The 27647-nt window shown below is 47.6% G+C and overlaps 1 protein-coding gene and 1 long non-coding RNA gene across 3 annotated transcripts in view; one reads left to right on the top strand and one right to left on the bottom strand.

Moving 5' to 3' along the window:
- Positions 1-27625, bottom strand: part of LOC137520730 (F-box only protein 2-like) — a 142736-nt gene extending 115111 nt beyond the window's left edge. The window contains exon 1 of one of the 2 annotated variants that reach the window (XM_068239030.1): positions 27314-27625. The gene's annotated coding sequence lies outside the window, so the exon portion shown is untranslated. The remainder of the gene's footprint in view (positions 1-27313) is intronic. The other variant, XM_068239029.1, reaches the window with a different exon arrangement.
- Positions 27470-27647, top strand: part of LOC137520732 (uncharacterized) — a 55083-nt gene continuing 54905 nt past the window's right edge. The window contains exon 1 of the long non-coding RNA XR_011021922.1: positions 27470-27627. This is a non-coding gene — a long non-coding RNA (uncharacterized lncRNA). The remainder of the gene's footprint in view (positions 27628-27647) is intronic.

Here is a 27647-nt window from a genome sequence, read left to right as displayed (position 1 = left end):
TTTACCACCACAACCTCCAGGCTCCGTATTCTTGAGTCATCATTATAAGCCTGGTTCAAATTTTTTTTACTGAGCCGTGGTACCACCAAGTGCCACAGTGAACTATGTTAACACAATTGCTGTGTAATTTTTTTGGAAGTGTCTGTGCTGTCCCAGTTGTGGGGACTAGGCCCCCACTGCGGCAGTACGACCACTTCCTGAACCTCTCCAAATGTTTTTACTGAGCCGTGGTACCACCAAGTGCCACGGTGAACTATCTAAACACAATTGCTGTGTAATTTTTTGGGATGAGTCTGTGCTGTCCCAGTTGTGACAGTACGACCGCTTCCCGGTCCTGGAACCTAGTCCTTTGATGTTAATTGACACTTTGACAGCCAATTTTTTTTTTTTTTGGGGGGGGGGGGGGGGGGGGAATTTAAGTCCCCACATCATCAATTAGTGTTCCCCTTTAAAAAATAATGATGCCACATGCCTCATAAACCCTAAAAAACATTTTGGAAGCAATTTAAAGGCCACTTCCGGTTTTCGATGCGGATATCCGAATAGGTCGGATATCAGCAGATAATGCATTTGGATATCCGCATCAATCCGGATACCACAAATTTCATATTCGGATATCCGATCCGGATATCTGGGTATCCGGATCCGGATCAATTCGGATTTTGAAAAGGGGTATCCGAGCATCCCTGGTTACATGTGTTAAGTTAACACTCAAATGTGCTTGTCAGGGGGGTTCCTAGAAATCCCCGGGCCCCCCTGCAAAAAAAAAATCTGGGCCCCCCCTCCCTAGGGCCCGCTCAGGGACTTTTGTGGGGCAGGAAGGGTCGCAGCATAAAAGGAGCGCGTGGCCGCAGATCGGTGGGGAGGGGGGACATTCCCCCTGTGTAACATTCCCCCTGTGTAAACTTCCTGTGTAAACAGGAAGTTACATGAAGCACTTAGTGATCGGAAGACCTCCGGCGAGAAGGAGGTATGTGCTCAGCCTGCCTGCCGCCGCCCGCTGCCACCAATGATTGCAGGAGGAGAGAGCCCAAGGTGGGGGGGGGGAATGTCCCCGTCCCCACCAGTCTGCGGCCACCCTCTCCTCTTATGCTGCGACCCCTCCTGCCCCACAAAAGTCCCTGAGCGGGCCCCCCCATGGCGGCAGGGGTCGCATCCCCTATTGTTACGCCAGTGGTGCTTGTTTAACAAATTACTGCTATTCAGTGTTGATCAGATACCTCATTATCCTATTCGAGTTTGGTTGAATTCGGATAGTAAACTATCCGAATTCACTCGAAGTTCGATATTCGAGTTAATCGAATATCCGATTCGACCTCGGATATCCGACATCACTATCCGAGTCTGTATTCGAGTAAAATATTCGAGCTGGCCTTAAATAGCTTTTAAAACTAGTATTGGAGGTCAATGATGCATGAAACCACCTTTTTTATGAAGAAAAACATCAAGTGATTATTTTCTTGATGTAGTAGTTATAAAAAAAGGTATCAAAAATAGTAAATTAACTTCATGAAAAGTGTTTGCATGAGAAGGTGTGTCCAAAATGGTTGTAAGTTGGAAGTCTTCTTCTTCTTCTCCTTCTCCTTCTTCTTCTACTTTTTCTTCTTCTTCTTCTTCTATATCTTCTTCTATATCTTCTTCATCTTCTTCTTCTATATCTTCTTCTTCTATATCTTCTTCATCTTCTTCTATATCTTATTCTTCTTCTTCTATATCTTCTTCATCTTCTTCTTCTATATCTTCTTCTTCTATATCTTCTTCATCTTCTTCTATATCTTCTTCTTCTTCTTCTTCTATATCTTCTTCTTCTATATCTTCTTCATCTTCTTCTATATCTTCTTCATCTTCTTCTTCTATATCTTCTTCTTCTATATCTTCTTCTATATCTTCTTCTTCTTCTATATCTTCTTCTTCTATATCTTCTTCATCTTCTTCTATATCTTCTTCATCTTCTTCTTCTATATCTTCTTCTTCTATATCTTCTTCTATATCTTCTTCTTCTTCTATATCTTCTTCTTCTTTCTTCTTCTTCTTCTTCCTCTTCTTCTCTATCATTATATTATGTGTCTTGGTTTTCCTTTCTTTTGTAATATTTTTTTTACTTCATTTGTGGAAATATTTTATTTTAATAACACCATAGTTATATTTGCGTTGATGGCATAATAGGTAGTGGCACATTGCAAGCCACAGCGCCTTTTTCTGTGTACCCTGGCGGTGGTAAAACACAGACATCAGCAGGAGGAGGAAGTAGTTGCAGCTATTGTAGTGTGGTAATAGCTGGTAGGAGAGTGGGTGGCAGCAGAAAATAGTTATTCTTCTGTTCTCCCTGGCAGTGGTAGCAGTACACAGACAGCAGAAGCTCAATGCAGCTACAGGAGGAGGAGTAGTGTGTGTCAGGCAGTGTGATGTGACTGACATAATAGGCCCTGGTTCCTAGCGGTGGTACCAGGGCCGTAAATGAACATCATGAGGTTCCAGACAGCGGTCGTGAAGCCCACATTGTGTCCAATACACAATTGGGACAGCACAGTTTTCAACCCGGACACCTCTAAAATAATTTAAAAAAATGTTTTTCAAAAGAATGCAGCTATTTGTGAGCGTAAATAGCTGGTGGCACATGGGCAGCAGCACCTTGTAATGTGTTCCCTGGCAGTGGAAACATACAGACAGCAGGAGGAAATACAGTAGCAGGCAGCGTGAGGAGGATGAGTGTGTGGCAGACTGGCAGAAGGCAGCAGGCAGGAGGGCAGGCAGCAAGACATAATAGGCCCTGGTTCCTAGCGGTGGTACCAGGGCCGTAAATGAACACCATGAGGTTCCAGACAGCGGTCGTGAAGCCCACATTGGGTCCAATACACAATTGGGACAGCACAGTTTTCAACCCGGACACCTCTAAAAAATAATTTAAATTTTTTTTCAAAATAATGCAGCTATTTTTGAGCGTAAATAGCTGGTGGTGCATGGGCAGCAGCACCTTGTAATGTGTTCCCTGGCAGTGGAGACACAGACAACAGGAGGAAATACAACAGCAGGCAGCGTGAGGAGGATGAGTGTGTGGCAGTGGCAGCAGGCAGGCGGGCCGCGAGACATAGCTGGTGGCGCATGGGCAGCAGCACCTTTTAATGTGTTCCCTGGCAGTGGAGACACAGACAGCAGGAGGAAATACAACAGCAGGCAACGTGAGGAGGATGAGTGTGTGGCAGACTGGCAGCAGGCAGCAGGAGGGCAGGCAGCAAGACATAATAGGCCCTGGTTCCTAGCGGTGATACCAGGGCCGTAAATGAACACCATGAGGTTCCAGATAGCGGTCGTGAAGCCCACATTGTGTCCAATACACAATTGGGACAGCACAGTTTTCAACCCGGACACCTCTAAAATAATTTTACTTTTTCTTTTTTCAAAATAATGCAGCTATTTGTGAGCGTAAATAGCTGGTGGCGCATGGGCAGCAGCACCTTGTAATGTGTTCCCTGGCAGTGGAAACATACAGACAGCAGGAGGAAATACAGTAGCAGGCAGCGTGAGGAGGATGAGTGTGTGGCAGACTGGCAGCAGGCAGCAGGCAGGAGGGCAGGCAGCAAAACATAATAGACCCTGGTTCCTAGCGGTGGTACCAGGGCCGTAAATGAACACCATGAGGTTCCAGACAGCGGTCGTGAAGCCCACATTGTGTCCAATACACAATTGGGACAGCACAGTTTTCAACCCGGACACCTCTAAAAAATTAATTATTTTTTTTCAAAATAATGCAGCTATTTTTGAGCGTAAATAGCTGGTGGCGCATGGGCAGCAGCACCTTGTAATGTGTTCCCTGGCAGTGGAGACACAGACAGCAGGAGGAAATATAACAGCAGGCAGCGTGAGGAGGATGAGTGTGTGGCAGACTGGCAGCAGGCAGGAGGGCAGGCAGCGAGACATAATAGGCCCTGGGTCCTAGCGGTGGTACCAGGGCCGTAAATAAACACCATGAGGTTCCAGACAGCGGTCGTGAAGCCCACATTGTGTCCAATACACAATTGGGACAGCACAGTTTTCAACCCGGACACCTCTAAAATAATAACACAAAATTATTACAATTTTTTTTTCAGAAATGCAGCTATTTTTGAGCGTAAATAGCTGGTGGCGCATGAGCAGCAGCACCTTGTAATGTGTTCCCTGGCAGTGGAGACACAGACAGCAGGAGGAAATACAACAGCAGGCTGCGTGAGGAGGATGAGTGTGTGGCAGACTGGCAGCAGGCAGGAGGGCAGGCAGCGAGACATAATAGGCCCTGGGTCCTAGCGGTGGTACCAGGGCCGTAAATAAACACCATGAGGTTCCAGACAGCGGTCGTGAAGCCCACATTGTGTCCAATACACAATTGGGACAGCACAGTTTTAAACCCGGACACCTCTAAAATAATAACACAAAATTATTACAATTTTTTTTTCAGAAATGCAGCTATTTTTGAGCGTAAATAGCTGGTGGCGCATGGGCAGCAGCACCTTTTAATGTGTTCCCTGGCAGTGGAGACACAGAAAGCAGGAAGAAATACAGCAGCAGCAGGTGTAATGTGTGTGTGCCACTTTATGTCCCCCTCTCGCCGACAACAGGGGCCAGGAATTCGCCTTCCACCCAAGCCTGGTTCATTTTGAGAAACGCCAGTCTGTCCACAGACTTGTGAGACAGATGAGATCGTTTCTCAGTGACGACTCCACCGGCTGCACTGAAGCAACGCTCTGACAGTACGCTGGAAAGGGGGCCAGAAGAGCACTTCCAGGGCGTACTGCGCAAGCTCGCTCCAGATCGGCAGGTGCTTGACCCAATACTCCATGGGATCAACAGGGGCAACGCTGTCAAGCCCGCTGAAGGACCCCATGTATTCAGCCACCATGCGGGTCAAGCGCTGTCTGTGACTGGAGAAGGATGCTGCTGCAGGCACCTCCTCTCTAGTCCCTGGCAGCTCTACACTCATGTAGAGCTCGTTGGTCAGAGACAGCAGGTCTGTGGTGCGCGTGCGCTTGCTGCTGGTGGATGCAGGCACCTGCTGCTGCCTCTGTGCTGGCTGGACAGTGGGGGTGGATGGCTGAGGGAAGGCTTCCTCCAAGCGCTCAACAAGGGACAGCTGCAAATCCCTCATTTGTTGCGCACGGTCTCCTCCTGCAGGCAGAAACTGGCTGAGCTTCCCCTTCAGACGTGGGTCCAGCATCATGCAGATCCAGATGTCCTCCCTCTGCTTCATCTGGATGACCCTTGGGTCCTTGCGCAGGCACCTCAGCATGTGCGCTGCCATTATGAAGAGTCTGGCCACGTCTGCTGGCACATCATCGGCAGCCCCAGAGCCGACAGTGCTGTCCTCCTCCTCATCCTCTGCCTCCTCCACCTCATCCTCTCTCCACCCCCGCACCACTCCAGCTGCGCTCTGCTGCTCCCCCTCATCAGCAGCAAGGTCAGGGACCTCCACCAACTCCAAGCCCTCCTCCTCAGAGGTGGCCTGTGAAGCTGCCTGCAGCTCCTGCTGGTCCAAGGCTGCCGCTCCCTCTTCCAGCAGTGCATACAGGGCCCTGTCCAGCACACACACCATGGGGACCCACTCGCACACCATTGCATGGTCCCTGCTTACCATGTTGGTGGCCTGCAGGAAGGGTGCCAGCACTGAGCACACCTGCTGCATGTGTCCCCAGTCCTCCGTGGAGATGATGGACGGGAGGTTGGTGGCGGCACGCCCAGTTGCAGTGATGGCGGCAACTGTTGCTCATGCAACGTACTGGCTGACAGCCTGCCTCTGTTCAACCAGACGCTCCAACATCGCCAGGGTGGAGTTCCAGCGAGTTGGAACATCGATCATGAGCCGGTGCTGTGGCAGCTCCTACTGCACCTCTTCCAGGCTCGCTACGGCTGCAGCCGAGTGCCGGAAATGACGCACAACCTTCCTTGCTGCCTCAAGGAGTCGGTCCATCTCCTGGTAGGTCCGCAGGAACTTTTGGACTACCAGGTTCAGGACGTGCGCCAGGCAGGGGATCTGGGTCAGGTCTCCCCTGCTGATTGCAGCAACCAGGTTTGCCCCATTGTTGGACACCACCTCTCCGACTCTGAGGCCTCTGGGGGTCATCCAATTCCTCTCCTGCTCTCGGAGTTTGGCCCGGACATGGTTCGCCGTCAGTTTGGTCTTCCCCAGGCTGACCAATTCCAGCAGCGCTTGGCAGTGGCGGGGGGTTTGGGCTGGTTTTCCCGGAGGATGGAAGCGGATCAGAGGAACCTGCTGCAATTCCGCTGACCCTGCATGGTGGCACCACCCACTGCGTTGTTGCTGCTGCTGCTCTGACAGTGCCCGATGCTGCTCCCCCCTCCTCACCCCCTTCCACCAAGCTGACCCAATGCGCGGTGAAGGACAGATAGCGGCCTGTCCCAAACCGGCTGCTCCACGGGTCCATGGTGATGTGGACCCGTTGACCCACCGCGTGATCCAGCCCTCTCCCGACATTGGCCATCACAGAGCGGTGAAGTGCAGGGATGGCCGTGCGTGAAAAAAAATGTCGGCTGGGGATTGGCCAATCGGGGGCTGCACACATCAGGAGTGCACGCATGTCGCTCCCCTATTGCACAAGGGAATAAAGCAGGAGTTGGGAGCACATGGCCCGTGCCAGCAAGCCGTTCAGCTGATGCACGCGACGGCTGCTGGGAGGCAGAACCCTGACCACCCCCTGGAAGGTGTCGCTGAGCAGGGTCTGGCGACGCCTTTTGCTGGCACGGGAATCACTGGAGGGAGCAGATGAGGCCACTGAGGACTGGCTGCCAGAACAGGCCTCAGTGTCGGCGACAGGAGTTGCAGAGGGAGGAGGAGCAGTGCGTTTCTGACGCACTCCTGCTGGTGCTGCTGGAGGAGGTGGAGGAGGGCGGGTGGCTGCTGCCGACGGCTTCGCAGTGGTGGCGGGTCTGCCACTGCCACTGCCAGCTTCCTTCAACTTCATGAACTCCTCATGCTCATGAAAGTGTTTCCCTGCCAGATGGTTCACCAGAGAGGTGGTGCCGTACACAGAGGGCTCCTTCCCTCTGCTGAGCTGCTGGCGGCACTGGTTGCAGGTGGCATACTTGCAATCCACATATGGCAGGGTGAAAAAATTCCAAATTGGGGAGGTGAAGTTTCCCCTTCGGCTCAAAGGTGCTGCTGCCGCTGGTCTCCCTGTGGAGGGTTGGGGGGTGGGGAGGGGAGGTTTCTTGGTGCCGCTGGTGGAACTGGCAGAACTCTCCGGATCAGCACGCTGTGTGGCCTGCATGCCACGCCCACTTCTGATCCTGCCTATGTCTGCGATGCTGATCCTTCTAGCAAGGCCCGCAGACGCATCCTCCTCCTCCTCCTCCTCAGAGCTGATGACATCCCCAGGATCTGCCACCCAGTCTCTGTCCTTCACCCTGTCATCATCATCCTCCCCCTCCGCAAACATGTCCTGCTGGGATGACCCCACAAACTCCCCTTCTGCATGCATGGGCTGATGGACACTCACCACTGTCTGACTGTCCAAAGCATCATCCCCCAAAGTGCCCATCAGCATTTCTTCCTCCTCCAATTCTGCCGCAACAGCACTTCATACCCTCGCTGTGCTTGGGGTCCATAAGAAGGTGCTACTGAGTGACAGGGTGCTGGTGTTGCCCGCTGGGGCTGGAGAACTGCACTCCTCCTCCTCCCCAGGCAGTGCTGGGCTGCTGCTGCTACTCTTGCGAACAGGAGTGGTGGCGGGGGTGGAGGACTCAGTTCCAGAGCTAATGGTGGCCTGCTCATCCACCATCAGTTCCACCACAGAGTCTGCGTCCTTCTCCTCAATAGGACGGCTACGACCTGGCGGTGGGAGGAACATCTGCGCCACACGCTGCTGCTGTGTCTCTGCAGTGTGACTCCCTGCTGTTAGGCGGCCAAGGTGTCCACGGCCAGTGGCTAATGGCGGAATAGCCACTGGTGCAGACGCAGAACAGCGCATGGTGGTGGTAGTGGCGCGGCTGCCACGACCTCCTCTCTTGCTGATGCCCTTGCTGCCCTTGCTGCCCCTGCCCAAACCGCGGCTGCCAGTGCCAGACATCATATATTTTTAATATTATACAAATGAAAAAAAAAGTTATGTATGTAAAGGCGGGTGGGACAAGTGGGGTACTTTAATGTGGTGGGACTGGTGGTGGTGGGTGTGTGAGGTGACGGACAGGTGTACTCTACAGCAGAGATCGGTGTAGCGCTAACGAGACAAAGACCCTAGCTGACGCTGACTGACGGTGTCCCTATACACAGACTACAGTACAGCACAATTCAGGGAATACACAATACAAGTAATATAAATAATAGGACGGGTGTAGCACAAACAGAGGGTGCGGACAGCGCAGACGTGCACTGCGCACACAAAGACTCTAGGTAACGCGGTGACGGACGGTCCCTATACACAGACTAGAGTACAGTACACTACAGTACTACTAACTAAACAATAGAAGAATCTAGCTAATCAATAGAACAGGTGTGACTAGATTACAGAGAGCAGATACAGGACAGGTATAGCAGTAAAGCTGGCTGGGCCTTGCTAACTACAAAATAGTACAATAATCTATCTAACACAGAAGTAGTACAGTAGAGTAGGACAGGTGAGAGCACAGGTAACTAGAGACTAGAGCACAGAGCAGGGCAGGCTGCCTTGCCTAGGCACAGGGCCTAGCTGCAGCAGCAACAGTGACAGTCTTCCTCCCTAGTCCCTAATCACACAAACTAAACTGCCTAAAATACAATCTATCTACAATACAAAGCAATACAGGTGAATATCAAGTGTTGGAGTGTAAAAACGCTTGGTGTTTTGAGCAATAAATGCACTACTTGCACAGACAAAAAGCACTGGAGCAGTCTCTCTCAGTACAGTCAGTCAGTAAGTCACAAGCAGGACGAGTGAGGCAACATGGCGCCCGCTATTTATAGAGGGGGGCTTGGCCAGGCTCCCCCTCTGTGATTGGCTGCAGTCAGAGGGCTGGGAGCCCTCTGATTCGCTTGTGAGGTCTCGAGGTGACGTCTGACGTGACGCTATCCAAGCTGATGACGCTATCCGAGCTCGGATAGCTAGGATATCTCCGGATAGCTGCTTGCTATCCGAGTGCGCTCGGATAGCACAGCCCGGATAGCTAATACTATTCGAGCTCGGTATTTGAGCTCGAATTGTGAAAAAAGAGCTAGGATATCCGAGCTCGGATGAGCATCACTGCTGCTATTACAAAATGAATACTCTTCTGTAATGCACTAAAATACATTTTAGAATAGATACACAAATGTCATGTTGCATGATAGCTCAGCTGGATGTCACAATAGTGATTAGGGAAGGTTAGTGAGATGCAAATAATTCTGAACTGATGCAGGGTTATGAACAGGGCCGGTTCTCTCATGAAGTAAGGTGAAACATTTGCATCAGGTGGCAGAGATTACAGGGGCAGCATTTTTGTACTGTGTTTACAGCAAACAGTCAAACAAGCATGTCATGTAAGAACATTAAATGAAGCAAAGCAAATTGTCGGGTGCTGTGCGATCATTCCAAATCGGGTGGGGGGGGGGGGGGGCGCATCCTCACAAGTTTGCCTATATGTAGCTTGAAAATAAACCAATCAAAACCTTCAAACGATTGGTCCATAAATGTGCATACAAAATTTGCATAAACCTGCATCACCTCATAATTATTTGCCTCAGGCTTTATTTTTACGGCAGAACTGTTAATTCTTATATATATAAAATATACGTATATCTGATCTTAAAAATATTGTTTTTTGATTGGTTTGTTTCATTTTTGTGAATGATCGCTGTGCTGCAGCTGGGACATTAGCAGAGAGGTGGCAGGATGTGTTTAGAGCTTCAGAAGTTGCCTGTCATTAGTAGCCATGTGCACTGGCTGCTGTAATATCAGAGTGTCCTGAACTATTCATTATTTACCCTGATCGGAGTAATTAATCAATAATGCAGGGCAGTCTGCTGTTGCAGAAGCCAGTGATACAGGTGCTGACCGCCGACTTCTGTAGTAAGCAGAGAAGCAAGCTCCAGGCAATTTCGATTGCAGGTAATCTTATCTCTTTCTCCAGCTCCCCCTCCCACCCTGATGTCTTCCCCATGACCCTTTCCTCTTTTCAGACTTTAGTGGCTTCTTTTAACCGCATGTCCCTGCCAAACAGCACTGGTGATGTCTGCAGTCCTGGTGAGAGGTCTTCCTGCCATTTCTCCTCTCCCACCAGGCTCTCTGTCTTGTGCCTCTACCTCTTTATAACTCCTCCCTCCTCCTATGCACCTTCTTCTTTATGCCTGTAGGTCTCCCTTTTCTGACCATCCTCAGAGGAGCTCACAATCTACCATAGTAATAGTATAATGTCCTACCATATTATTCTTGTGTATTTATATAGCACTGACATCTTTTGCAGCACTGTATAGTTTCATAACGGTTAGCTCCGTCCACGGCCTGGCAACTCCTTTTCCCCAAAAAGCCCAAAAATTGCAGCGACACGCTCGCCGCCCCAACCCATCAACCCTCCCATCAAATTTTTTGGGGGGAGGGGAGGGAGGTGTCTGTAAATAATCAGCACTGGGGCCAGGGGCGTAACTAGAAATCACTGGACCCCCCCCTGCGAAACTTTGGATGGGGCCCCCTCCCGCCACACTGCTCCCAGCCTCAGCTTATTACACTCGCTCTGTCTATCTCTGATGGAGCAGAACTAGCTCTGCAGACTCCTCCAGCATCAGTACAGTGCACAGCACTTAGGGAGGGATAGAGAGGTTGGGTGCTGGGCATTATACACAAGCACCTGCTGCACACTGAAGAGGGACTGTCTACAAATCTTTGTCTGCAAAACTTTGTATGGTTTCTTATCAGTGGCTGAGCAGATGCAGTCATTAGAAGACTTGTGCAGAAAGCAGAAAGCATTTTCTCTCCTTCTCCTTAGTTGTCAGTCTCTCAGGATGGGGCCCCCTGTGGTTTCTGGCCCCCCCTGTGGCTGCATCCCTTGCAGGGTCTATTGTTACGCCCCTGACTGGGGCCCATATGCAATTTACTTTTTCACCTGAGTTTTCTCCTAGAAGATATGTTTAAACTTGTCAATAAAATGATTTTTAAGCCACCAAAAAGCAAGAAAATACTCAAAATAATTTTAATATTAAAATAAAGTTTTACCAGGCGCTTGGAGGGGATCAGCTATTACAACGAGTAGCGTGTAGTACTGAGGGGTCCCTTAAAACCTCATAAACAGCCAGAAAATACAAAAAATGTGTCTACACGCGCTTAAAGTTCAAATCTAATTTTTCTTTTTATTGGATAAAACTCCTCAATAAAAACCTCAATTACTTATACCAAATATTGAGGAGAAGAGGAGGAATCGGTTGTCACACGACTGCAAAGAAAGGGACTCTCAAACCTGGATAATATCGGAGAAAATTGCTCAGCCCACTATGACCTATGACCCCATGAATAAGGGGGTTGGACGATCTGCGAGTTGATATTTAAGAAGCAGGGAGAATCGGGACCTCAGACTCACAAAATCCTCCTGAGGAAGGCCACCACTAAGTGGCTGAAATGCATTGAGGTTTTAGATTTTTAAAAATATATAGTAGCAAAAAAGTTTCTGTACCGTGTTAGCCAAACAAATTATATAGGTAGAAAAAAAACAACGTTTTGTAAGAAATAATACCTTTTAATGGCTAACTAATAGAGTTAAATGATGCAAGCTTTCTGGGATCTAATCCCCTTCTTCAGGCATATTTCCAGATGTAGGCTGAAGTAAAACACTGATGCAGATAAATGGTAAACACGAAGATGACAGTTGTGTTGGTTACTGTTTATCCGTTAGGTGTCAGGTGATCAGCAGGCTGGAGCCAGTGAGTTAGTGCAACCATACATGAAATCCAGCAGGTTTCTGAAGATCATGAAGCCAAATCAATCATGTTACATAAGGTGTCATGAATCCTGTTCCACAATTTAAACCTTCTGTTAATGTCTTGAATATTTTCATAAATTTGTACTCTGAAACTTTTCTTGATTGATCATTTTTGAAGTTACCCTTAAAGGGAACCTTAACTGCCGTGGAAAAATAAATTCACTTACCTGGGGGCTTTCCCAAGCCTCCTGCAGCCGTCCTGTGCCCGTGCCGGTCCTTCGGTGCCCTCCGGTCTCCCTCCGCCGCTAAGTTTCGTTTTCGGACGACTGCCAGTCGTCCTCGGGCCTCTTCCGCATTCCTCGTCGTAAACTGCAGTAAAGCGCGTCCGCATGACGCGTTTGGCGTCATGCACATGACGCGTTTGGCGTCATGCGGACGCGCTTTACTGCAGTTTACGACGAGGAATGCGGAAGAGGCCCGAGGACGACTGGCAGTCGTCCGAAAACGAAACTTAGCGGCGGAGGGAGACCGGAGGGCACCGAAGGACCGGCGCGGGCACAGGACGGCTGCAGGAGGCTTGGGAAAGCCCCCAGGTAAGTGAATTTATTTTTCCACGGCAGTTAAGGTTCCCTTTAAGGGTAACTTCAAAAATGATCAATCAAGAAAAGTTTCAGAGTACAAATTTATGAAAATATTCAAGACATTAACAGAAGGTTTAAATTGTGGAACAGGATTCATGACACCTTATGTAACATGATTGATTTGGCTTCATGATCTTCAGAAACCTGCTGGATTTCATGTATGGTTGCACTAACTCACTGGCTCCAGCCTGCTGATCACCTGACACCTAACGGATAAACAGTAACCAACACAACTGTCATCTTCGTGTTTACCATTTATCTGCATCAGTGTTTTACTTCAGCTTACATCTGGAAATATGCCTGAAGAAGGGGACTAGATCCCAGAAAGCTTGCATCATTTAACTCTATTAGTTAGCCATTAAAAGGTATTATTTCTTACAAAACGTTGTTTTTTTTCTACCTATATAAAAATATATACACTCTCTAAGATTAAGGAGCTTGCTGGAACTTGGATTAACCACAGAAGCGCGCAGCGGTATCCTGTGCAATAAGCTCCAGCGGACTCTATGGTGGTGACGTCACCCGAACATATCCAATACGAGTGAGAAGCGGCTGGAAGTGCGGCGAGCGGACAACTGTGTCTACCACACGGAAGTGACGTAGGCGGGCACTTAGAGACCAGCGCTAACGTGAGTAGTCTGACAACAGACGGTCTCGGTCTTGCAACGGCGGAGAGAGCCATTGAGGGTACCTTGCAAATACCTGAGGACATCAGCGGACCAAACTGTGAGTGTGGCACCTCTGTTTTTACAGATTGTACTAGGACGTGTAACCCATATTGAATGAAGAGCAAACCTATGCGGTGATGGAAACCTGATGTACATAGGACACTTCATAGGGGAACTACTCTAGGACAACACTGAGCAATATCTTTTACATGAGAAAGCAGAATTTTTGTTCCCCATACATTATCTGATATCTCTTTGATCTTCTTTCACTTTTAATTTTTTTTTTTTGACAAATTTGACTTTGATTTTTAAACAGTTCATCGGACTTTTTTTAGAAGGGCCCTTCTAGTATGTGCATGAAAGAGTGGTGCAGGTTGAATGAGTGACTATTTAAAGTGCAATATTTGGTATAAGTAATTGAGGTTTTTATTGAGGAGTTTTATCCAATAAAAAGAAAAATTAGATTTGAACTTTAAGCGCGTGTAGACACATTTTTTGAATTTTAATATTAAGTTTTTTACCTACTTTTTGGTACTTTATTAGTTAAAAAGCACTGGAAAACTATTTTAAATCGAAGATGAAAAATTATCTCCTAGGAGAAAACGCAGGTGAAAAAGTGAATTGCATATGGCCCCGGGTGTCAAATTCCCTAGGTATGCCACTGCTGTATATACATTTCATTTATGACTACTATTATCTGAGAAATAGAAGTGAAGGGTTAAAAGCGCAGTAGTTGGTCACAGCCCTTAGGGGGGTTCTGCCCCTTCTTTTATTTATCTGTCTTATCAGAATGTGTATCTAGCAGTCTAGCAGAGACTGGTGAGTCAGGGTTCAGTGACATACCTTTTCCAGAGAACAGCATGCTTCCTGTAACACACCTTTTCCCAAGAACAGCATGCTTCATGTACCATACACATTCCAGATATGTATGAACGCTTGTAAAATTGCATATCAGTTTTTAACTTAAAGAGGAACTCCAGTGAAAATAATGTAATTAAAAAAGTGCTTAATTTTTACAATAATTATGTATAAATGATTTAGTCAGTGTTTGCCCATTGTAAAATCTTTCCTCTCCCTGATTTACATTCTGACATTTATTACATGGTGACATTGTTACTGTGGGCAGGTTATGTAGCTGCTGCTAGCTGTTTTGGCCGTTGGAGACAGCTGTAAACAGCTATTTCCTGTCTGTGAACACTGTTACATTGTGGCAAACTGTCAAAAGTACTGAGCTTCTTGTGGGAGGGATTTCACCACAATATCAGCCATACAGCGCCCCCTGATGATCCGTTTGTGAAAAGGAAAAGATTTCTCATGTAAAAGGGGGTATCAGCTACTGATTGAGATAAAGTTCAATTCTTGGTTGGAGTTTCTCTTTAAGTTCATCTGCTGCTTGATACACATTTTGGTTATGGCTAGTACTATGACTCAACCAATTACATAGCCCCCGAATGTCCCTCTTTTGGAGGGACAGTACCTCTTTGGGAGCCCTGTCCTTCTGTCCCTCTTTCAGAATTTTGTCCCTCTTGCTATGTAAATATATATATATTTCTCTAATAAAAATGTGTTTGATTGACTCTAAACTTTATTCCCATCCTTTAACTACTTCCCGACCGCCGTATAGACAAATGGCGGCCGGGAAGTAGACGCCGCAAGGACCGCCGTATTGACAAAATGCGGCGGTCCTTGTTTGGGCATGGGCGGAGCGATGGCGTCATCCGTGACGCGATCCTCCGCCTCCGTCTGTCGCCGCTCACTCGCCGCAACATCCCGCCGGCCATACGGAAGCGCCGGCGGGATGTTAACCCGACGATCGCCGCATACAAAGTGTATAATACACTTTGTAATGTTTACAAAGTGTATTATACAGGCTGCCTCCTGCCCTGGTGGTCCCAGTGTCTGAGGGACCACCAGGGCAGGCTGCAGCCACCCTAGTCTGCACCAAGCACACTGATTTTCTCCCCCCCCCGCCCCAGATCGCCCACAGCACCCATCAGACCCCCCCCTGCCCACCCCCAGACCCCTGTTTGCACCCAATCACCCATCAATCACTCCCTGTCACTATCTGTCAACGCTATTTTTTTTTATACCCCCCCCCCCCTGCCCCCTGCTCCCTCCTGATCACCCCCCCCACCCCTCAGATTCTCCCCAGACCCCCCCCCAGACCCCCCCCCATGTGCTGTATGCATCTATCCCCCCTGATCACCTGTCAATCACCTGTCAATCACCTGTCAATCACCTGTCAATCACCCATCAATCACCCCCTGTCACTGCCACCCATCAATCAGCCCCTAACCTGCCCCTTGCGGGCAATCTGATCACCCCCCCACACCAATAGATCGCCCGCAGATCCGACATCAGATCACCTCCCAAATCTATTGTTTACATCTATTCTCTCCTCTAAACACCCACTAATTACCCATCAATCACCCATCAATCACCCCCTATCACCACCTGTCACTTTTACCTATCAGATCAGACCCTAATCTGCCCCTTGCGGGCACCCAATCACCCGCCCACACGCTCAGATTGCCCTCAGACCCCCCCCCCCCCTATCAATTCACCAGTGCATTCATTACATCTGTTCTTCCCTGTAATAACCCACTGATCACCTGTCAATCACCTGCCAATCACCTATCACCCATCAATCACCCCCTGTCACCCCCTGTCACTGCCACCCATCAATCAGCCCCTAACCTGCCCCTTGCGGGCAATCTGATCACCCACCCACACCATTAGATCGCCCGCAAACCCGCCGTCAGATTACCTCCCAAATGTATTGTTTACATCTGTCATCTTCTCTAAACACCCACTAATTACCCATCAATCACCCATCAATCACCCCCTATCACTGTTACCTATCAGATCAGACCCTAATCTGCCCCTTGCGGGCACCCAATCACCCGCCTACACGCTCAGATTACCCTCAGACCCCCCCTTATCAATTCGCCAGGGCATTATTTACATCTATCCTTCCCTGTAATAACCCACTGATCACCTGTCAATCACCTGCCAATCACCTATCACCCATCAATCACCCCCTGTCACCCCCTGTCACTGCCACCCAACAATCAGCCCCTAACCTGCCCCTTGCGGGCAATCTGATTACCCACCCACACCAATAGATCGCCCGCAGATCCGACATCAGATCACCACCCAAGCGCAGCGTTTACATCTATTCTCTCCTCTAAACACCCACTAATAACCCATCAATCACCCATCAATCACCCCCTATCACCACCTGTCACTGTTACCCATCAGATCAGACCCTAATCTGCCCCTTGCGGGCACCCAATCACCCGCCTACACACTCAGATTGCCCTCAGACCCCCCCTTATCAATTCGCCAGTGCAATATTTACATCTGTTCTCCCCTGTAATAACCCACTGATTACCTGTCAATCACCTGTCAATCACCTATCAATCACCCATCACTCACCCCCTGTCACTGCCACCCATCAATCACCCCCTGTCACTGCCACCCATCAATCACCCGCTGTCACTGCCACCCATCAATCAGCCCCTAACCTGCCCCTTGCGGGCAATCTGATCACCCACCCACACCAATAGATCGCCCGCAGATCCGACGTCCGATCACCTCCCAAGTGCAGTGTTTACATCTGTTCTCTACCCTAAACACCCACTAATTACCCATCAATCACCCCCTGTCACTGCTACCTATCAGATTAGACCCCTATCTGCCCCTAGGGCACTCAATCACCCGCCCACACCCTCAGAATGCCCTCAGACCCCAGCCCTGATCACCTCGCCAGTGCATTGCTTGCATCTATTCCCCCCTCTAATCACACCTTGAGACACCCATCAATCACCTCCTGTCACCCCCTAGCACACCTACCCATCAGATCAGGCCCTAATTTGCCCCGTGTGGGCTCCTGATCACTCGGCCAAACCCTCAGATCCCCCTCAGACCCCCTTCCGATCACCTCCCCAGTGCATTGATTGCATCTATTTTCCCCTCTAACCACCCCCTGAGACACCCATCAATCACCTCCTGTCACCCCCCTAGCACTCCTATCCATCAGATCAGGCCCAATACAACCTGTCATCTAAAAGGCCACCCTGCTTATGACCGGTTCCACAAAATTTTCCCCCTCATAGACCACCTGTCATCAAAATTTGCAGATGCTTATACCCCTGAACAGTCATTTTGAGACATTTGGTTTCCAGACTACTCACGGTTTTGGGCCCGTAAAATGCCAGGGCGGTATAGGAACCCCACAAGTGTCCCCATTTTAGAAAAAAAGACACCCCAAGGTATTCTGTTAGGTGTATGACGAGTTCATAGAAGATTTTATTTTTTGTCAAAAGTTAGCGGAAATTGATTTTTATTGTTTTTTTTCCACAAAGTGTCACTTTCCGCTAACTTTTGACAAAAAATAAAATCTTCTATGAACTCATCATACACCTAACAGAATACCTTGGGGTGTCTTCTTTCTAAAATGGGGTCACTTGTGGGGTTCCTATACTGCCCTGGCATTTTAGGGGCCCTAAACCGCGAGGAGTAGTCTAGAAAACAAATGCCTCAAAATGACCTGTGAATAGGACGTTGGGCCCCTTAGCGCACCTAGGCTGCAAAAAAGTGTCACACATGTGGTATCGCCGTACTCAGAAGAAGTAGTATAATGTGTTTTGGGGTGTATTTTTACACATACCCATGCTGGGTGGGAGAAATCTCTCTGTAAATGGACAATTGTGTGTAAAAAAAAATCAAAAGATTGTCATTTACAGAGATATTTCTTCCACCCAGCATGGGTATGTGTAAAAATACACCCCAAAACACATTATACTACTTCTCCTGAGTACGGCGGTACCACATGTGTGGCACTTTTTTACACCCTAAGTGCGCTAAGGGGCCCAAAGTCCAATGAGTACCTTTAGGATTTCACAGGTCATTTTGCGACATTTGCTTTCAAGACTACTCCTCACGGTTTAGGGCCCCTAAAATGCCAAGGCAGTATAGGAACCCCACAAATGACCCCATTTTAGAAAGAAGACACCCCAAGGTATTCTGTTAGGACTATGGTGAGTTCATAGAAGATTTTATTTTTTGTCACAAGTTAGCGGAAAATGACACTTTGTGAAAAAAAACAATACAAATCAATTTCCGCTAACTTGTGACAAAAAAATAAAATCTTCTATGAACTCACCATACTCCTAACGGAATACCTTGGGGTGTCTTCTTTCTAAAATGGGGTCATTTGTGGGGTTCCTATACTGCCCTGGCATTTTAGGGGCCCTAAACCGCGAGGAGTCGTCTTGAAAGCAAATGTCGCAAAATGACCTGTGAAATCCTAAAAGTACTCATTGGACTTTGGGCCCCTTAGCGCGGTTAGGGTGCAAAAAAGTGCCACACATGTGGTATCGCCGTACTCGGGAGAAGTAGTATAATGTGTTTTGGGGTGTATTTTTACACATACCCATGCTGAGTGGGAGAAATCTCTCTGTAAATGGACAATTGTGTGTAAAAAAAATTAACAAATTGTCATTTACAGAGATATTTCTCCCACCCAGCATGGGTATGTGTAAAAATACACCCCAAAACACATTATACTACTTCTCCTGAGTACGGCAATACCACATGTGTGGCACTTTTTTGCAGCCTAACTGCGCTAAGGGGTCCAAAGTCCAATGAGCACCTTTAGGCTTTACAGGGGTGCTTACAATTTAGCACCCCCCAAAATGTCAGGACAGTAAACACACCCCACAAATGACCCCATTTTGGAAAGTAGACCCTTCAAGGTATTCAGAGAGGGGCATGGTGAGTCCGTGGCAGATTTCATTTTTTTTTGTCGCAAGTTAGAAGAAATGGAAACTTTTTTTTTTTTTTTTTTCTCACAAAGTGTCATTTTCCGCTTACTTGTGACAAAAAATAATATCTTCTATGAACTCACTATGCCTCTCAGTGAATACTTTGGGATGTCTTCTTTCCAAAATGGGGTCATTTGGGGGGTATTTATACTATCCTGGAATTCTAGCCCCTCATGAAACATGACAGGGGGTCAGAAAAGTCAGAGATGCTTGAAAATGGGAAAATTCACTTTTTGCACCATAGTTTGTAAACGCTATAACTTTTACCCAAACCAATAAATATACACTGAATGGGTTTTTTTTTATCAAAAACATGTTTGTCCACATTTTTCGCGCTGCATGTATACAGAAATTTTACTTTATTTGAAAAATGTCAGCACAGAAAGTTAAAAAAATCATTTTTTTGCCAAAAATTCATGTCTTTCTTGATGAATATAATAAAAAGTAAAAATCGCAGGAGCAATCAAATAGCACCAAAAGAAAGCTTTATTAGTGACAAGAAAAGGAGCCAAAATTCATTTAGGTGGTAGGTTGTATGAGCGAGCAATTAACCATGAAAGCTGCAGTGGTCTGAATGGAAAAAAAGTGGCCGGTCCTTAAGGGGTAGAAAGCCCTAGGTCCTCAAGTGGTTAAATTGATATCTTAGAAGGAAAATGAACCAGGATAGAAAGGACCAGTGTGGTTTGAATTATAAAACAACATATTTTTCTTATGAAATCTTTATGGTATGCGTGACTAGGGTTGTGATGGGGGCGTGATCAGGGGTGTGGAAGGGGAGTGGTTTAAGTATCACTCTTTCTCATCTCAAAACATTGGGAGGTATGCAATTACTTGCTTAAATTCACAGTCACACAGCAAGCTCATGGTGAACCAGAACTCCTAGGAGTGTGAAAGGGGCTACAAAGGACCAAAAAGCTCTCTTACTAAAATGTATAAGCAGACAGAGGCGCCAAAAGGATAAAATATTCTAAAACGTTTACAATGAGAGGAGGCAGAGGTGGACTTACCTCCTCCAAGCAGACATACACGAGTGTTGTGTATATTCAAAACAACAAAAATACATTTATATACTCCAGAAAGTGCTAGTGCAACGCGTTTCAGGGGCATCTCCCGATTCATCAGGCAATAGGAATGGAGCATAAAACTCAAATAGGTCTGGTGCAAAGCTCAGCGCCTCTGTGAAGGCACTGAGCTATTTATACTACAGGGTAAAACACTCTGATAATATTGATGTAAAACATGAGCTGTTTATACATAAATGGAATGGATTCTATTCTAAAGTATATAGACATAGAATAATATATACATATAAATGTTAAAACCCTTTCAGTCTCCTCTTTGGTCATCCCTTCCGGAGGAAGAGGATGACCAAACTACAGCTGATACCTTAAATAGGCAGAGCTAGCATCACAGCGGGCGAAATTCTGGTCATGGTCTCCTAATATAAAATAATGAACAAAAACATGGATAGGTGTTTGATGAGTGATGAACTACTTGTAGCAAAACAAATAATTACCTAACTACCTCTAAACAAATGATTAACCAATTGGCCAATCATAATGGTCAAATGAATCAGAAAAATACCAATGATTATTTTTCCTGATGCACGCCAAAAACCAAGAATAATTATTTTTCCTGATGTAATCTAGTAGGGATCTTTTGCAGGCTGTATGTGTGAGTGCACTCATATGTTTAACTTAGCCCGCGACAGGAATATTTCTCCGGACCAATATGAGTGTGCTTATCTCAGCACTTACATTTAAAACAAAATTCAATTTGTTCTATTGTAGAGATGGCTTGTTGGAATACGAGGCCTCAGATAGGCCAAGGCCAAAAACCCTTACGGTAGCAACTAGCTCCTGCGTAAGGTGGCTATGCAACAAAATATGGGATTGGAAGAGGATCCTAACACCTACCCAGCTACAGTTACACTCAGGCCTTAAAGAGACCCAGAGACGAGCTGATACTAAATTCACACATACCTGGGGCTTCCTCCAGCCCCATAAACCTGGATCGCTCCCTTGCCGCCGTCCTCCGCTACCTCTGTCCGCCAGTACCGGGTCCCGTAATTTTGGCCAGTCAACGCAAGCGCAGTGCACTCCCTCCGTACTGCACAAGTGCAAGCGTACTAAGCCGGAGGGAGCCCCTGGGCATGCGTACAACTGGTCGCATCCGGCAAAAGAGACAGGACCCAGTACCGGCAATAGAGGCAGCGGAGGATGGTGGCGTGGGAGCGATCCAGGCTTATGGGGCTGGAGGAAGCCCCAGGTATGTATAACATCTTTTTCAATTTTGCAGGTTGTCTACATCTCTGGTTCCAATTAATGCCCAAGGTACAGAGTAGTGTTGGGCGAACAGTGTTCGCCACTGTTCGGGTTCTGCAGAACATCACCCTGTTTGGGTGATGTTCGAGTTCGGCCGAACACCTGATGGTGTTCGGCCTTTTAAGTTCGGGTTCGCCCCGAACTACTAAATGGCCGCGAACAGGGCCGAACAGGGCCCCTGTTCGGCCGAACAGGGCCCTGTTCGGCCGAATACTGCCCCCCTATGGGGTCGCAGGCATAAGGGGGGAGCATGCCCCAAGCGCGGGTGGGGGTCGGAAATTCCCCCTACCCCCTCCGCTAGCGCTCCCCCCTCTGCCCGCTACCCCATACAAAAGTTTAATGAAGTAAAACAGTACCGGTCCGGTGGTAGTGGGTGGCTGGCAGTGGGCGGCACTGTTTAGTGAGTGACTGAGGAGGAGGAGTCCGGAGAGTGACGCGTTGAGGGAGGCCGGGCAGCGGGCGGTTCAGCAGTAGTACGGTACTACTGCTGAACCGCCCGCTGCCCGGCCTCCCTCAACGCGGGGGGGCATGCTCCCCCCTTATGCCTACGACCCCATAGGGCCCCCAAAAGCGGGATGTTCGGGGAGTTCGGGGTTCGGCCCGAACATGCCGAACATCGCGGCCATGTTCGGCGAACTTTCCCGAACCCGAACATCCAGGTGTTCGCCCAACACTAGTACAGAGGCTGAGATCAGGAAGACGGGAGTACTGCCAGAACCCACTAAGCAAGACAAACGTAGCTGCAGGCCACAGTGCAGGATGTATTTGTAAAAGAGACTACACAGATAACAGCAGGAGACTAGGGAACAAGGCTGTATTAACCACTTCACCACTGAGGGGTTTTACCCCCTGACCACCAGAGCAATTTTCACCTTTCAGCGCTCCTTCCATTCATTCGTCTATAACTTTATCATTACTTATCGCAATGAAATGAACTATATCTTGTTTTTTCCGCCACCAATTAGGCTTTCTTTAGGTGGGACATTATGCCAAGAATTATTTTTTTCTAAATGTGTTTTAATGGGAAAATAGGAAAAATGTGGGGAAAAAAAAATTATTTTTCAGTTTTCGGCCATTATAGTTTTTAAATAATGCATGCTACTGTAATTAAAACCCATGAAATTTATGTGCCCTTTTGTCCCGGTTATAAAACCGTTTAAATTATGTCCCTATCACAATGTTTGGCGCCAATATTTCATTTGGAAATAAAGGTGCATTTTTTTCAGTTTTGCGTCCATCCCTAATTACAAGCCCATAGTTTATAAAGTAACAGTGTTATACCCTCTTGACTTAAATATTTAAAAAGTTCAGTCCCTAAGGTAACTAATTATGTATTTTTTTTAATTGTAAATTTTTGAATTTTTTTTTAATTACAAAAAAAAAAAAAATGGGGAGTGTGGGAGGTAATGAGTTAATTTTTTGTGTAAAAGTCATTTATTTGTATGTGAAAAATGTGTAGGGTGTAGTTTACTATTTGGCCACAAGATGGCCACAGTAACTTTTTGCTTTATTGCGACCTCCAAGCCTCCTTCCGGAAGCTTGGAGGAAGAATAAGGAGGCTGGACACGTGAGTTTCTTCTCACAATGATCGCGCTGCCCATAGGAGAGCAGCGGGTCATTGTGGGGCTTAGATCAACGAACGGGAATGGATTTTCCCGTTCATTGATCTCCGGGCGAGCGGGCGGCGGCGGTTTTACTAGCGGCGGGCGGCGTGTTTACGAGCGGGAGCGCGGACAGCGTCGGGAACGCGGAAAGTACGTGTTTCTCCGTCCCTGGTTTTTAAAGGATGGAAAAAGGGGCGGAGAAATACGTACGCGCGGGGGTAAAGTGGTTAAAGCATCAACAGCTCTGACCTTTCAATAAGCCCACATTAAATATAAAAGTCCATTACACCCATCATACTGACTAAGGCCAGAATAGACAAACAGACAAAACAGACTTTGATTTAGTAGGGAAAGTGAATGTTAGCCAATTGAATTTTTTCCACAGTAATGGTAAATATCAGCACAGACACAAAAACACAAAACAGAAAGAGAAATGTAACTAATAACAACCGCTGCCATAGTTACACTCACAAGATCAGGACTAGCAGGACAACTACAATGATGGCTACCTTCAGAATAGCCAGACTAGAAGGACTCTGCTGTTTGCCCATATGGACACACAGCAACTATTCACAAACAAGATAAAGCAAAGCACAATAGCAACATGAAACCTATGGTTATGGTCAAACTGAATAAAAAATAATAGCCTAGGTATCAAAAGAGGAGGAGACTTTTCAATGAACATCACCCACTGATATGAAGCCTGCTAAATTATACATGCAGTAACATCCAGTAACATGTATATAGGGACAGTGGCAGCGACAAAACATACTATAGGAGATATTCTAACCCTAATCGTTACCTAAAGGATTATATTATATAATAAAAATAGAGGCTCTTACTACATAGAAAGCATTAACCCGTAATGTGACTTACAAGAACACCTAATCCATAATATCATTAATACCGTAGCCCACCCCTCATAGAGGCTGATTCAATTATCGGTCTTAGGTCGGTGTTGAAAATATCCAACCCTTGGTTGGAGAACTGAACCCTATCAGAGCGGAACAGGCCATGCTGAGAACCCTCAAACTTATTGTGCCAATAAGTAAATCCCCCTATAGCTGGCAGAGATCTAGATAATGCCCTATTAATTCATGTCTTTAGCCTGGAGCAGAACGGGATCCCTGGGGGTTTGTATTGCGGCGGGGATCGGGGGGATTGGGGGGGGAGAGCGGAGGCACTTGGGGGGCACAGGTAGCTAGCCAAGTGCTAGCTGAAGGCTATGTAACACATTTTATTTAAAAAAAAATCCTCCCGGGGCCATGCAATCCCCTGCGGTGGCTAGCCTGACACTGTGTTGGGCTTACCGCCAGGGAGGTTAATACCGTATATTCCGCCGTATAAGGCGACTGGGCGTATAAGATGACCCCCCAACTTTTCCAGTTAAAATATAGAGTTTGGGATATACTTACCGTACAAGACTACCCCTCTTCCAACGCACACCAAATAAAAATTTAAAATCATCATATACTGGTGCTTAGGGATGCTCGGAATTGCAATTTTTCCGTTCCGCGGTAATTCCGCATACCGCCGATCCCAAATTCCGCTTCCTTTTAATTCCGGCGATATTCCGGACCAGCTTCGCGGTATACGGAATTCCGTCTGAAAAATTTTAAAATATCTCTCTCTCTCATGATTAAGGATTTGTACTTTTTGAAAAGCATGCCTATATACCATATGACCTCCTGTCACGATCTCCTCCTGTCCCGACCTCCTTGTGGCGCGCAACTCCTACGATCCTCTTCCTTCCCGACGTCACGTCCTGCCTGCATTACACTGCAGGGCTACGGGAAAATGGCCGCCCTAAGCCCCGCACTGCACCGGTCCGGCGGCCTCTCTGATAGGCTACCGGCCAGCGGCAGCACACGTCACACGCGCGCCGCAGCCACTGACACACACTACCTGAGCTGCGGCCTAGGAGCCGCGGCAAAGGTGAAAAAGAGCCGCATGCGGCTCTGGAGCCATGGGTTGCCTACCCCTGGTCTAAGAGGTAAGACAGATACCTACTACACACTGAGTCCTGGGTTCAAATCCAAGCTATGGTGTATAGGCATGCTTTTCAAAAAGTACAAATCCTTAATCATGCTACTTTTACTATCGAATTGATCATAATGGTAGTATGCTTTATGCTAGGCCAGCTTTAGCATGTAGTGTGGTTCATGGTCTAGAGGGTACAGTGGCGTATCTGGTTAAAATAGTGCCTATGGCAAACACTACAATTGCGCCCCCCCCATCCCTGCCCCCAAGCTTATTCCCCCATAATAAAAGCAGCCAGGTGCCTCAAGATAAAGAAATTAAATAGCCAGGAGCGCCAAGATAATTAAGTAGCAAAGTGCCCCCATTATACATAATTTGAGTAGATCTGTTCCCCAGACAACCGAATTAGATAGACACGTGCTTCTAGATATTAGTATACGGTAGTCATATGTGCACTCTACATTTAAAAAATACTCCTCAGTCAGTGACATGACTATGTACTCTGTAATGTGCTGCAGAAGATGTCAGTGCTATGTAAATACACAATAACAATATGGTTGGACATTAGACTATGACTATGGTAGGATTAGATTGTGAACTCCTCTGAGGACAGTCGGTGACATGACTATGTACTCTGTAATGTGCTGCAGAAGATGTCAGTGCTTTATAAATACAGAATAATAATAATAATATGGGAGGACATTAGACTATGACTATGGTAGGATTAGAGTGTGAGCTCCTCTGAGGACAGTCAGTGACAAGACTATGTACTCTGTATAGTGCTGCAGAAGATGGCAGTGCTATACAGGGGCGTAACTAGGCCCCACCGGGCCCCCCTGCAGATTTTCTGAGCGCCCCCCCCGGGGCCCGCTCGCGGCCGTTTTGTGGGTGCTGGAGGGGTGGCAGCATGAGGGGAAAGCCTTGCCCACAGTCGGCGGGGAGAGGGGTAGTTCCCCCCTCTCCCTCACCTCGGGGCTCTCCCCTCTGCGCTCCCCTCCAGCTCGTAAGTGTCTGTGGGGCTGTGGTGGGCAGCGAGCGGCGGGCAGATACATACCTGCTTCCGTGCGTTCTATCGGAGACTTCTCCCTCTAGCGGCTGACGTCACGGAACTACCCCTCTCCCCGCCGACTGTGGGCAAGGCTTTCCCCTCATGCTGCCACCCCTCCAGCACCCACAAAACGGCCCCGAGCGGGCCCCAGGGGGGGGGGGGGGCGGGCCCCCCCGCGGGCGCAGGGGCTGCAGGGCCTATTCCTACGCCCCTGGTGCTATATAAATACATAATAATAATATGGTAGGACATTAGACTATGACTATGGTAGGATTAGATTGTGAGCTCCTCTGAGGACAGTCAGTGACATGACTATGTACTCTATAATGTGCTGCAGAAGATGTCAGTGCATTATAAATACATAATAATAATATGGTAGGACATTAGACTATGACTATGGTAGAATTAGATTGCGAGCTCCTCTGAGGACAATCAGTGACATGACTATGTACTCTGTAATGTGCTGCAGAAGATGTCAGTGCATTATAAATACATAATAATAATATGGTAGGACATTAGACTATGACTATGGTAGAATTAGATTGCGAGCTCCTCTGAGGACAATCAGTGACATGACTAGGTGCTCTGTAAAGTGTTGCAAAAGATGTAGATACTCGGATTCAAAATGAAAATTATACAGCGGTGATCGCGGGAGATGGGCGTTAACTTACCCATAAGTCCGTGGGATCCTATGCATTCCATTTGGGTCACGTTCCACGCCAGTATTCCGCTTTCTCCTTCAAGCTAGAAGAAGGAAGTGCGGTAGTGACATGAAATGTGTCACACACATTGCGTGTGATGTAAATGATGTGAATGCATATGATCCCACAGACTTATGGGTAAGTTAACCCCCATCTCTCACGGTCACCACTGTATAATTTATATTTTGAATCCAGGTAAGCTACTCAAAAGACCATCCCTGCTTAAATATACCTTTTAAGGGATGTACAATAGATGGGGGGGAGGGGGGTAAGACAAGCAGGGAGAATGGAGATTGAGATGGGGAAATAGAGGACAGTAAGAAGTGTGGGAAAGGCAGGGGTAGGACACAAGAGAGTGCAAAAAAAAAAAAGAAAGGGTAGGAGATAAAGAGATGGAGGATCAGACTGTGTGGAAAGTGAAAAATCTCACAAGGGCTATCTTCACCAGTCCCATTTGGCTGGAACATCACACCAGGAACATGATACACAGTACAGGAGAGAGAGGGGGCAGAGAAAGGAGAGCACATGCTGGGAGCAGAGAAAGGACAGAAAGTATTCAGCAGTAATCATCTTATCTTTATTGTCAGGAGCTGCCTCTCTCTGCTCCTGAACTTCACACACATCGGCTATCAGCTTCCCCACTCCTGCCTCTCCTGAAGTAAAAAAACTCACTCACTGTCTGTGTCAGCAGACTTGGCTGCAGCTACGCAGAGTCGCAGACTCTTGTTCTCCTCTATGCTCCATCCCCCATCAGCCCCAGTGGCAGCAGCAGGGCTCCATGCAGCCAATCAGGAGGGAGATGTGAGCAGTGCCGATGTTGCCTGGGCGACGTAAGCAGTAGAGAGGGGAATGGTACGCGGAAAGCGTTTCCTACTGCTTTACAGTGCTGGCTGCCAGCTAAATCATCGCCATGGGAAGGAGCCAGGAGGTGCTCAGACCTGGCTGGGAGGGAGAGGGGATTCTCTCAATTATGCGCCCCCTGGGAGGTGAGTAACAAAGGGGGCCT

This window comes from Hyperolius riggenbachi, chromosome 6 (genome assembly GCF_040937935.1).
Source record: "Hyperolius riggenbachi isolate aHypRig1 chromosome 6, aHypRig1.pri, whole genome shotgun sequence".
NCBI classification, from domain to species: domain Eukaryota; kingdom Metazoa; phylum Chordata; class Amphibia; order Anura; family Hyperoliidae; genus Hyperolius; species Hyperolius riggenbachi.
This window is presented reverse-complemented; position numbering and strand designations above follow the sequence as displayed.